Raw genomic sequence first — 14,046 nt, forward strand, 5'->3', positions numbered from 1 at the left:
GTTGGTATTTGAGTGAACAGCCTTCAGACAATTCTTGTATGCTAACTCAAAATAGTTTGAACAGCCTGAGGTGCCAGACTTTGTTCAATCTGAACAGTTAAAGATAAAGCCATGCAGTTTAACCAGCCTTGCTTATCCGTCCACTCACACACACACTGCTGTTCCTCAACAACAGCCATTCAGCCAGATATGTTTCAGTGAGAGGACGTTTTTAACACATGACTGTGTGCTCAAGAAACATTTAGTTAAAACAGACTGTTTTCACAAATAGAAGCCAAATCAGTGAGAAGTGTCCCATGCAGAACCCTTAACATAAGTTTAAAGTCTTTATATTCAAGTGTTGAAACATGACCAAATGTATTGTATCCTCTCATTACACTTCTTAATTGCATCTCAATAAGTCACAATACTATCATGTTCCCACATCCAACAGCATCTGCATCCTCTTCCCCCAACACCTTTCTGAAAATCGTAATTGGGAGACAATGTTTTAACTTTCCAAAACTGACAATCTGACAAGTATGGCCACCTCAAACAGCGACTGGCTAGTAGTGTGGAGGTAGATATGTTCAGCTGACACTATGCATGAACATGTTTCTTTGCAATTTATTCTATCTTTTAATATAACATGGGCATTTGTTACATTGATAACCAAGTGTTGAACAAATAAACAATTCTTCTTACTTAGTTTAAGTAGTGGTTTTAAAAATGTCATGTTTATCCTTAGGTGGATTTGGGACTGAAAGAAATAAGAGAAAACATGTTTGGAGAGTGTATCCTCAGTGTATCCTTCTGTCAGGGTTTTTGGTGTGTCTTATTTTGGTAGTCTGTTTCTGTTCTGTATTTTGCTAGTTTCCTGTTTTATTTTGATAATCTGTTCTCTGTCTTGTCTTGTCTTGTTTTACTCCCTGTGTTCCCACCTTTGATTGTCCTGCCCCGCCCTAATGTGTTTCACCTGTTTCCCAGCCTTGTGTCACCTGTCGTATGTTCCCTCGTTACCTGGTGTATTTAGTCCTTGTCTTTCCTCTGCCCTGTGTCGGATCATTTCATTCTGTCTGCCGTGTAATCTGTTTCTGTGTGTTCTGTCCTTGTTATCCTTGTCATCCTTGTCAGTGGATTGTTTGCCACTGTTCTGTGTTTTTTCCTGTTCCTGTTTTTGGGATTCTGCTTGTACCTGTTTTTGTATTTGCCTGCCAACCTCTGGACACCTTTTGTAAGTTTTGCCATTAAATTCCTTATTCTGTATTACTGCATTTGGGTCCTGCATTTCCTGTATCCCGTGACAGACTGTGACAGAATGATCCGACCAGATATGGACCCAGCAGCTATGGAGTTTTTGCCAGTTTTTGCCAGTTTTTCATCCGTTGGACTCTGTCGGAGAATTTTTGAGTTTTTTCGCTCCCTGCATGAGGAGGACCCCGCCTTCGCTAGGCACCTTATGGAGGTGCGTTGGCAGGCCACAGCACAGGAGTTTCGCCTCCCCGTCTCCATGCCTGTTTTTTGTCCTGAGCCTGAGCTAACCTGTGTACCTGAGCCTGAGCTAACCTGTGTACCCGAGCCTGAGCTAACCTGTGTACCCGAGCCTGAGCTAACCGTTCTGCCTGAGCTAACCTATGTACCTGAGCCTGAGCTAACCGGTGTACCTGAGCCTGAGCTAACCGGTGTACCTGAGCCTGAGCTAACCGGTGTACCTGAGCCTGAGCTAACCGGTGTACCTGAGCCTGAGCTGACCTGTGTACCCGAGCCTGAGCTGACCTGTGTACCCGAGCCTGAGCTGACCTGTGTACCCGAGCCCGAGCTGACCTGTGTACCCGAGCCCGAGCTAACCTGTGTACCCGAGCCCGAGCTAACCTGTGTACCCGAGCCCGAGCTAACCTGTGTACCCGAGCCCGAGCTAACCTGTGTACCCGAGCCCGAGCTAACCTGTGTACCCGAGCCCGAGCTAACCTGTGTACCCGAGCCCGAGCTAACCTGTGTATCTGAGCCTGAGCTGACGTGCAGCTCTCCTGACTCCGGGCTGACGTGCAGCTCTCCTGACTCCGGGCTGACGTGCAGCTCTCCTGACTCCGGGCTGACGTGCAGCTCTCCTGACTCCGGGCTAGCTAGCAGCTCTCCTGACTCCGGGCTAGCTAGCAATCTCCCTGAGCCCCGGCTAGCTAGCAGGCCCCCTGAATCCAGGCTAGCTAGCAGCCTCCCTGATTCCCCGCTAGCTAGCATCTCCCCAGAATCCAGGCTAGCTAGCAACCTCCCTGATTCCCTGCTAGCTAGCATCTCCCCAGAATCCAGGCTAGCTAGCAACCTCCCTGAGCCCCAGCTAGCTAGCAACCTTCCTAAATCCAGGCTAGCTAGCAAACCCCCTGAATCCAGGCTAGCTAGCAACCTTCTTGAGCCCCAGCCAGCTAGCAGCCTCCCTGATTCCCCGCTAGCTAGCATCTCCCCAGAATCCAGGCTAGCTAGCAACCTCCCTGAGCCCCGGCTAGCTAGCAACCTCCCTAAATCCAGGCTAGCTAGCAAACCCCCTGAATCCAGGCTAGCTAGCAACCTTCTTGAGCCCCGGCTAGCTAGCAACCCCCTTGATTCCCCGCTAGCTAGCATCTCCCCAGAATCCAGGCTAGCTAGCAACCTCCCTGAGCCCCGGCTAGCAAGCAACCTCCCTAAATCCAGGCTAGCTAGCAAACCCCCTGAATCCAGGCTAGCTAGCAACTTTCTTGAGCCCCGGCTAGCTAGTAGCCTTCCTGAGCCCAGGCTAGCTAGCAGGCCCCCTGAATCCAGGCTAGCTAGCAGCCTTCTTGATCCCCGGCTGGCTAGCAGCCCTCTTGATCCCCGGCTGGCTAGCAGCCTCTCTGAGCCCCGGCTAGTTAGCAGCTCTTCTGAATCCAGGCTGGTTATCAGCCCCCTTGAGCCCAAGCTAGCTAGCAGCCCTCCTGAACTCAAGCTAGCTAGCAACCTTCCTGAGCCCAGGCTAGTTAGCAGCTCTTCTGAATCCAGGCTAGCTAGCAGCCTTCTTGAGCCCTGGCTAGCTAGCAGCCCCCTTGAGCCCAAGCTAGCTAGCAGCCCTCCTGAGTCCAGGCTAGTTAGCACTCTCCCAGATCCCAGGCTTGCTAGCAGCCTTCCTAGTGTCCCCAAGCTGCCCAGGGTCCCAGCACTGCCCAGCTTCCCCGAGCTTCCTAGAGTTCCCGAGCTTCCTAATGTTTCCGAGTTCCCTTGTGTCCCCAGGTTGTCATTGATCCTGGACTCGGCTGGCTAGCAGCTTCCCAGAATCCTGGCTGGCTAGCAGCCGCCCCGAGCTTCGGCTGGCTAGCAGCTTCTCTGAACCCCGGCTGGCTAGCAGCCTCTTAGATCCCCAGCTGGTTAGCAGTGTAGTATATGACCATTCTATAACTTTCTATAAACTTTGCTTAAAGGTTTGTTATAAGGGAGTCCTATGAACTTTACTCTACACTTACTGAGAACATCTGGAAATTGTTAACATGAGCAGAGGTTCCCCCAAGACAGAAGAGACCTTTTTTGGAGTTGTGCCAGATAACAGGCATGGATTGGCCAGTTCAGTTCTGTGGTCGAATCATGTATTCACACATATCACGCCCTATGTTGATACAATGCATAGGATATATACGTTGCTCACACAAAGGAAAGTCAGAGCGGCACATTTTGAAGATTGGGTCGGTCGTCTCTCCAGATATCCATGGGTCTGTTAAATTGATGCTGAATCTTTTCTTGTAATAAACCTTTTTATAATCAAGAACAGTGTCGGCGGATTCCTCTTCATACAGCATCACAGCATTACTATTTAAGACACCACAATTTTGGCGACGAGGATGGGATCGGTTGCATCTCCGAGGTCATCGTTTCATCATGGGCAACCAGGGACTGACTCCCGCTTCATTGGTCGACTATGAGGTGAGCTTTCTCACAGCTTTGGGCGCTGGTCAGTTCATGTGTGGCTCTGTGTGTGCGTTGAGGGATTGCACCGTGTCGAATCTGTGTGTATTTTGTGTAGTGATTGCTGTGTGATGGGGTTCCGTTTTAAATTATTTGTGTTAAAATCAACGCAGACAGAGGGAAGTGTGAGTTAACATATGAGAAATAAGAAGAAAACAAAGCAAATGCTTTAAGGAAGCTAGAGAAACAGAGGAAAAGGAATATGAGACAAATGAAGCAAAGGCTTAAGGAAGTTAGAGAAACAGAGGAAAGGAAATTTAAGTGAAGAAATAGAGAAAAGGGAGAAAAAGTAAGGGATTAAGAAATATTCACATAGATAATGTGAAAAGATTTTAAGGAATAGGCAAATTGGATTAAAGAAAACAGTTTAACCCTGGCCAGGGCAATTTGGCTTAAACAACATAAAGAAAAAGGAAACAAGAGAAAATAAAAACAAGAAGTAATAAGGAGAAGATAAAAGGAAATAAGAGAAAATAAAAGAATACAGAAAAGAACAGGAACAATAAAGAGAAACCAACAAAAACAAAGAATAAAGGATAACGCCGTAAATCTGACAAAAAAGCCCTTTGAAAAAAGGCGATCATAGGATGGGCCGTAGTCTTGAACTTTTATTAGATGAAAAGTTTGAGCCAGTTCTGAGAACTGAGGTGTAGACTAACAGTTCAATGGTAAGTTTCCCAATCGATGCATTGTTGACGAATAATGTTCGAAGCAGACTTGGAATTGGAAGTCTATATCTAAGGTAGCAAAATAACAAAAAAAAAAAAAGACAAAAAAAAAAAATACGGCGGAAAGCAGACTCTTTTTACGAATTACATGCATGAATGATGTCGACTTTTGTGTGTATGAGAGAGAGAGTGTGTGTGAACAGCGGTGTGTTTGTGAACAGTGGTGTTTCTGCTGTGTGTGATAGGCTGTGCATGCGTCATAAGGATATTCTATATTAGATATATATGAAATATTCTGTTCATTATGGCTAAAAATATGAGTCTCTTTTTGAAGAGAACGTTTTCAAAAGTGTTAAAATGTATGAGCCTTCTTTGGGAGGACTTTTGTTTAATAATCTTATGAGTCTTCTTCGAAGGAGAACGTTTTCAGAAATTGCTAAAATTTATGAGCCCTTTGGAGGACGTGAAAATAGATTAGGCTAACCTATAGTAAAAATAAGAAGCTTCAAATTAGTATTTGTGTTTTATGTTTTGTGTTGATTTGTTTTGTCCTGTGTCATTGTTGTTTTAATGTGGTCTGTTGAAGGGAAAAATGGAGAGACAATAGGTCTGTCTGTTGAGAGAATTTGTAAGAATCATTAAGTTTTCTCTGATTTCTTTGAGATCGTTTAAACTGCTTTGTGATAGCATATTGCTATTTGCGTTATCTGCTGCTTTGAAATTAGTAAGATTAAGAAATTCTATGTTGAAGTAAGCTGAGTGATTCTTTAGTTATTCTTCTTGGTTAAGTGTGAGCTGGAGTTCCTCTCACTGTGAAATCACACTGCTGACTGATCTGCGCATGCCCAAGAATGCTAGGAATTCAAGTTTTCACAGAAAGTTTAGGCCACTCCTTACCTGCACTAAAGGGCAGAGACGGAGCGGCTAAAGGAGAAGGGGGGTAGAGTGCAGCTCAGTAAAACATTAAAGTGGCTGTTGCTTGACTATGTAACTATTTGATTGGGATCCATCAAATTTATAAATGAGAGTTATGTTGATAGATAAAAAAAAGAGAGAGAAAATGTCATAAACACCTAGAGAAATGGCATTAGAATTTGAAAAGTCCTTCTAATTAGGAAGCCTTAACTATGCTTGCTTCTGAAGCATGAAAAGAAAAATTGGGAGAAAGATTTGAGGATAAAAGTAGGATAAATAAGGCTCAGGCCTGAAAGAAAAAGGAAAAAAGAGAGATTAATAGCTGGCATAGGTGATTTGCTGGAACTCAAATCAGTGATTGATCACCCTGGATTAAGAAAATTCCAGCCTCTATACCTCTATTGAAAGTAAGAGATGAGAGGACTGATTGATGGGCTTCAGGATTGTCACCTCTGCCATTTTAAAATGTTGGACCACTTGTTTTGAGTGGCGAGGCATCTAAAATGATTTTACTTTGAATAAAACAATTCAAAATTTGATAATACTATAAGGTCTTTGATTTTGTTAAAGTTCTCTACTTTTACCTGTGGTTATGTCATTGCACCAAGGAAATGAGTGACATTTGTGAAGGTGGAAAACAGAATGAATGAATCTGATTCCTGTAAAGAAACAGCGAGTAATTCAATCCTAATCAAACATTTTGTCTTTTGTTACAAAAGATGGTCAGGAAAGCTGAGAGAAGATGTTAAGGGAAAAGAAAGTTTTATGGGATAATGGAAAAAAGGCATGACTTTAAGAGAAAGTTAAGGGTACAATAAGGTACTAAGGTGGTGAAAGACAGAAAGAGAGTGTTGTGAAAGTGACAGAAAGACAAAGAAAGAGATAAATGTACTTTTGAATTAGGATACTGGAGTTCGTACTAATATTGTTGTTACAGAGACAACTGTAGCATTGGGGTTACAATCTACAGGAGGGTAAACGTTTAGATGAGAATAGTAAAAACTGCTATACCACAAGCACCAAAACCTAGGTAAAAAGAGATAAATTATGTAATTTTCAGGAATGACTAATGGTAATTTTCAAGACAAATTGCTTTTGGATATTGTTGTAATCTGACATATAAAAAATTAATTAGGATTTGTGTAGAACAAACATATGTTTATGAAATATGATGTTTTATTGTTGTTAAACTGTCCAACAAATATATAGGACTATAAGTCCAGTTGAAATGATTAGCTGTTTAAATGCTCAGTTAGTTGACAGGACTGTTGGGATCATTTCCAGTTTAGAAATGTGAGGATTTTTCTACATTGTTACTTTTGATACTTGGAGAACATATTGTTATGATACTTTTCTTACTTAGGTAATATTTTTGTGGCAACATTTTAAATTGATTATGTCATAGGTTAGAAGCAAGAAAACTAAAATGAGTATGGTTAAAGTACAAGTAATGCTTCTCGGAGGTGTTGTGTTTTGTGTTTATTCAGTGTGCCTCGATGGATGTCAGAGCAGACCTGTCTCACTCCTCTACAAGCTGATTTGGTAGTCAACTTTGGTCCCATCCCCCACCCACTTGCACCAGAAACTGCATTTGGAGCTGGAGCAGCAGAGAAGGAGGGGCGACAGATTTACAACTGTCCATGGTTAAGTGACTGAATTGGACACCCAGATGGCTCTCAGGGCATGACCAGAGACTGACATTAAAGAAGTAACGTCACACATGCCTACAAAGTACTTTGGTGAAACATTCACAGATGAACTAATAATTGAGAAGCTGAAACAACCATAAAGATGAATCCAAGCTCCAAAAGTAAGAAGAAAATGAAACATCTGGAAACTAAGGGTGGACTGAGGTTTAGGAAGACAAAGGATGATGATGATGATGATCAGAGTGATTCAGAAGAGTGTTATGAAAGTGAAGATGGAGACAGCAATGAAGATTTGGAGAGCAGAGGAGCTACAGGGTTTCATCCTGCAGCGATTAGCATAGAAGAGATTGAAAGAGACATGGAGCGATGTGTGTCATACTTGGAGAAGCTGAAGATACAGAGGGACAAATTGCTGAAAAAAGGGTCCCAAAAAGTGAAAGAACAGAACCGAGAAACTCTTAGAAAACTCAATCGAATGCAGCTGGTGGAGAATAAGAAGGACAAGAAGCAGGTTTTGGTTGTGCAGAATCAATGCCCACCAAATCAACATTCACCGCCACAATTCCAGTCAAGCCAGTTGCCCCAACCACCATTCGTGGTTCCAGTTGTTTTATATCCACAGCCAGTTTTTGGACAGATACAGAACTGGAGAGGAAGAGGAAGAAGATTTGATTCATACTCTATGCAATCTCCACAAGCGTGTGTTAATTGTGGACAGGATGGACACTTTGCCCGTGAGTGTAATAGACCGGGAAGAAACTCCAGAGGAAATTACAGAGGAGGACTGGTGAACCCTTACAGGAGTCCGGAACCAGGATTCTAGAGATGCCCAGAAGATCTGAGAGGGGGTGTCAGCTGGTGTCATCAGGACCAGAAAGAGATCCAACAATTGAGCTCAAGGACAAGGACAGTCACAAGTTGGTACAGATCTGCACAGATGAGCGTTGACATCAGCAGACTGACCAGAGAAAGAGGGAGGAGTGAGAGAGATCGGATTTGCTCTGACGCATCGACGCATCGACACACTGACGCATCGACGCATCGACGCATCGACGCATCGACGCATTGACGCACCAACATATAAAAAGGAGGTAATGCACCGACAAACACACAATTTGAAAATACACATACTCTAAAGAAGTAATTATTTTTGCTTTTAAAATACAGTTACTCCTATGTGAACACACCTATGTGAAGGGTTAAGACATCTAAATTAAGCAAATTGGTATGAAAACCTTATATTTCGTCAGTACCTGGTGAAATCTATTTTGTTAAATTTGTAATGATTTTCCTGTGACAGCTTCTAACAAGACTAGTGACAAATATGTTACTTTGGTTGCTGTGTCAGGAAATGTTAAAAGAACATTTCACTGTTTTATTTTTGTGCTCTAATGACATTTAGTTTACAACTTTTGAAGATGTTTCTATTATTTGATTGTTGCCCAGATAATTTATTGGGAAGTAATCTCATGTATGAATTTGAATTGGATTGATGTAAAGTTGTTACAAGCAGCAGATTGAGAGAGCTGTTCTCAGAATTTGGTTAAAAGTAAGCTTAGAACAATTGTGCAACTATAAGTAAAATAGGGATGCATAAAGAATGCATATAAACATTAGCAGTGATAATGTGAGAAAGGATAAGACAACTCCCAATCATAGATATAGTCTACTCAAATTAAAAGTTGTTTGCATTGGTTAATTTGTTGTTTATAGTGTACCAGTCATTTGTTCATGACTTCTCTCTAAGATTTGCGAATGGAAATCAGTTATTATAGCCCAATGATGGATCAGCATCTTTTGTCATTTATATAGAGGTTTAGAAATCTGATTTGAATTTCACTAGTCTGCATGAGTTGCAGTGGTGTTAATGAAGTCTGTAGAGTTAAAGGGTAAAAACCAAATAATAATAACTTACAAAAACTCCAGAGTGAAGCTCTGTAGTTTATTGAATTTTGATAGTGATTACAATTTACTGGAGAGGAACGATTGTTCTGCATATTACATTAGCAAGCAGACTTGGTTTGTCTTGTGTCTAATTTAAACAGGAATGTCACATAGATGAGGTTGACAGAGTTGGACATGAGGAGATTTATTACACCCACTATCTGGTAACCAAACAGTGAAGAGAGACTTTTGTGTGGTACTTTGTAAAAAGCAAGTAATTACATGCTACAAAATGATTGGCTAAATTTTGTTTAAAATGAGGGTTTGGTTTAATTTTTTAGTTTTTTACTGTATGTTTTTTTCACATTTCTTTGGATTTTGTTATTAATCAAAGGGGGGAAATGGAATGTGATTCATATTATCATATATTATTTTTGGTATTATTATTTTTTATTCTTATTTGATGTTTTAATTTTCATGTGTTGTTTTGCAAACGATACTGGTCAGTGTTTTCTTTTCTTCCAGAGCATATGGGGTAATGTGCAGAGGGAGATTCAGATACAAATATGGACAATATGAAGGAACTAGGAGACTTCTGAACCAGGATGGTGTGGATCTGTTCAGATTTCACCACATCAACATTACTGAGAAGCTGCAATGTAGTGGACTACATTCCTGTGTTTGTCTGATATATATATATATATATATATATATATATATATATATATATATATATATATATATATATATATATATATATATATATACATGTTTGCAGAGTAAAACATACTTTGTATAATATTCTTGCATTAATTGTTTGAAGAATGATGTTTTCTGTCATGAAGTGAATATATGGAGATCTCTGATGTTTTTCTTTTTTCTCGATGCTTAGGGAAATGGGGTCTAAGAAATAGGAGTCCTTTTTCAGATCCGAAGGGTCGACCTGCCTGAATTTGGACATTGTTTTGATTTTATTTCATTTTCTGAGGTTTTTACATGTATTTGCTTAAACCATAATTCTACATAAATTGATAAAGATTTATTTTCTAATTGATCTGGAGTACTAAGGTGGTCGCCTAGGCAGAGGGACCGTGAGAGAATTTTCCTATCTTGATTGATTGATGGTTACTTGAAAAGACAGCTGCCAGATGGGTTTTTCGCTCTCACATTCCAACGATTTCATTTTGTTACACTCTATAAGGTTTTTTACACCTCGAAAGTTATATTATAAGGAACATGTTATAATGAGAAATGTTATTCCTACTCTTTTTGTTTTTCGAGACTTTATTAAGTCTCGAAGGGGGGAAATATGTAGTATATGACCATTCTATAACTTTCTATAAACTTTGCTTAAAGGTTTGTTATAAGGGAGTCCTATGAACTTTACTCTACACTTACTGAGAACATCTGGAAATTGTTAACATGAGCAGAGGTTCCCCCAAGACAGAAGAGACCTTTTTTGGAGTTGTGCCAGATAACAGGCATGGATTGGCCAGTTCAGTTCTGTGGTCGAATCATGTATTCACACATATCACGCCCTATGTTGATACAATGCATAGGATATATACGTTGCTCACACAAAGGAAAGTCAGAGCGGCACATTTTGAAGATTGGGTCGGTCGTCTCTCCAGATATCCATGGGTCTGTTAAATTGATGCTGAATCTTTGCTTGTAATAAACCTTTTTATAATCAAGAACAGTGTCGGCGGATTCCTCTTCATACAGCATCACAGCATTGCTATTTAAGACACCACAGCAGCACCCCTGATTCCTGGCTGGCTAGCAGCCTCACAGATCCCTGGCTGGCTAGCAGCTCCCTTGATCCCCGGCTGGTTAGCAGCCCTCCAGAACCTCGGCCTGCTAGCAGCCTTCCAGAATCTCCGCTGACGTGCAGCCTTCCAGAATCTCCGCTGACGTGCAGCCTTCCAGAATCTCCGCTGACGTGCAGCCTCCCAGAATCTCCGCTGACGTGCAGCCTTCCAGAATCTCCGCCTGACTCCAGCCCAGCTGACCCGTCGCCTGGCCCCAGCCCAGCTGACCCGTCGCATGGTCTCGGCCCAGCTGCCCCTTCGCAGCCTCCCAAGGGGCTCCGCCTTGGCCGGCCTGCTCGGCCCCCGGAGGGGCGCTGCCCTCGACGTCCAGTACGGCCACCAGAGAGATTCTGCCTTCGTCGCCGGTGTCCAGAAGGGTTCTGCCTTCGCCAACCTGTTCGGCCGCCTGAAGGCTTCAGCCTTCGTTGCTGCTCTCTGCCCCCCTGTTGCCGAGGCCTCTCTGCCCCCCTGTTGCCGAGCTCTCTCAGTCCCCTGTTGCCGAGCTCTCTCAGTCCCGAGTGGCCTCTCTGTTCCAGAGTGGTCCCTCTCTCTGTGCGCTGTGCCCCAGTGACTCTCTGTTCCCTGTACCCCAGTGATTTTCTGTTCCATGGTCCCCAGTGGCTTTCTGCCTCCCCCGGACTCTCTTTCGCCCCTCCGGGGTTGACTTATTTTGTTTCCGGGGTCGTCCCTCCTCCGGGCCCCCTCCGCCCTCCCTGGGTTGTTTCTGCCTGTTTTTTGTTTTTTGGACATCTGGGATCTGTCTCTTGGGGGGGGGGGGACTGTCAGGGTTTTTGGTGTCTTATTTTGGTAGTCTGTTTCTGTTCTGTATTTTGCTAGTTTCCTGTTTTATTTTGATAATCTGTTCTCTGTCTTGTCTTGTTTTACTCCCTGTGTTCCCACCTTTGATTGTCCTGCCCAGCCCTAATGTGTTTCACCTGTTTCCCAGCCTTGTGTCACCTGTCGTGTGTTCCCTCGTTACCTGGTGTATTTAGTCCTTGTCTTTCCTCTGCCCTGTGTCGGATCATTTCATTCTGTCTGCCGTGTAATCTGTTTCTGTGTGTTCTGTCCTTGTTAATCCTTGTCAGTGGATTGTTTGCCACTGTTCTGTGTTTTTTTTCCTGTTCCTGTTTTTGGGATTCTGCTTGTACCTGTTTTTGTATTTGCCTGCCAACCTCTGGACACCTTTTGTAAGTTTTGCCATTAAATTCCTTATTCCGTATTACTGCATTTGGGTCCTGCATTTCCTGTATCCCGTGACTGACTGTGACACCTTCAGACTCTTAGACTGATCTAAGTTTTTGAGACAATGACCCCATTTACATTTTCTCACTTCATGCGTCTTGCTGGATCAGAAAGCTATATGATCTTAAAAAAAAAAAGTTAGTGTAAATGCATCCAAGACGGATTGAAATCTGCCTGTTTGAAGCACCTCTGGATGTTTGAGACTTATTGGACTCAGGCTTTATGGTTGTACTACGCAGAGAGAAATTAACCCTCTCCTTGATTTCATGTTTACAGAAAAGGAGAACTCGAAAATGAATAAGAGGAAATGTGGCGCTACAAAGCCACGGCCAAGCGGACCAATCATAGTTGTTGCAGTCTACATCGCCTCAACGTTCTGGGAAGGTACAAGTCAGGCTACAGCGTAGGGTCGGTAGCTACGCGTACCTACAGCGTAGATTCAACGCAGAACCAAATCACGCTTAAGCAGTCTGTGGAAATATCTCCTCACTGTCTGACTGTCTCCTCTGTCCCTGTGGTGAAGTTACAGTGAATGACCCTGAATCTAGTCCTTGTTCTCATAAAAGAAACAAGGAAAGCTAGCAGTTAGCAAACAGCCTTAGGTGCATCACCACCTTCGTCTGGATCCTGATGTACAAGGAACCCAGAAAATAAGATGGATTGCAATCAGATGAATGATCAGGCCATCATATAAAACGTAAAATAGGGCTAGTTTTGTATTGTGCCTGTAAGGAATTGTTTTTCCAGAGATACAGTAACCTGTATATCTATATACTGTACATCTACAGTCACCTCAACACCCTGCATTATATTCCTTACCTTCTGTCACTTTTCTTTCTTTTCCCTGTTTAACATTCTTTGCAATGAGCACAAATGCAGCATTATAATGCATCATAAGTACATTGTGAGTCCCTGATTATGATAATAGTCACAATACATAATGGGACACCAGTACAGTTAATAATGTGTTACCAAATTAGATGTAATTTTCTGATCTTTGCCTCATAATTATAGTGTAACACAAGTCAGCCTGTTTCTAATGGGTCCTAATCTGCTCTCATTACATCACTGCACTTGAGTTAAAGCACTACTAATGCCTTCTTTGAGAAGCAGGAGATCTAAGGGGGCCAGCGAGGGTACTGCAGAATGTGGGGATCCCAGTTATATCTGAGATGAAAAGACGACACAGCATGAAGATTACAGTAGCCATTTCTTTTGTGTTACTCCAGGCTAATAGAGCTCAGTGCTGTGAACAATTGGCAGAGCTTGTAGAAACATAGCTTTGGAGATGCTGGAAGGAGTATTGTTTCCCTTTCATCTTAGCTAGGCGAGCAAGTTCCCGCTGCTTTCAGTCTTTTTGCTAAGCTAGGCTAATCAGGTTCAAGATCTATCTCTGTACTGATTAAATGAAAATGATATTGATCTTCTCATCTGACTCTGGGTCAGTAGGTCCATGTTGTTACAGAGTCCACATGTATACATCCCTTACAACACAGTATAACATCATGTGGCAATGACTAGTGGTAGGATTTAACTAAGTACATTTACTGACCTATACTGTACTGAAGTGCAACAAGCTGCAAAACAAGTCTGTTTATTTGTGATCAGGACTAGTACAATTTGGAACATCAGACTTAGCATCAACAGAGTATTTTCACAGAGTGATATTGCTACTTGTACTTAACTAAATAAAGCTCAGCGTATTCAGGAAGACTTCTATGCTTCACATTTCTCTTTATCCCAACCTAATCAGCTGCATTGTCATCAGCTGAATGAGGGTGTTTACTCTTTCAGTTAAACCAACCAGATTTTGCCACAATCAGGGGCGGACTACGACCCACATCACCATGCATGCAGCCCCACCCATGGACACATGCATTCAGTAATTACATTTGTGTACAGATGGTGAAATAATATAAGCAGTACCTTATGTAA

Source organism: Sander lucioperca, chromosome 1 (assembly GCF_008315115.2).
Source record: "Sander lucioperca isolate FBNREF2018 chromosome 1, SLUC_FBN_1.2, whole genome shotgun sequence".
Lineage (NCBI taxonomy): Eukaryota > Metazoa > Chordata > Actinopteri > Perciformes > Percidae > Sander > Sander lucioperca.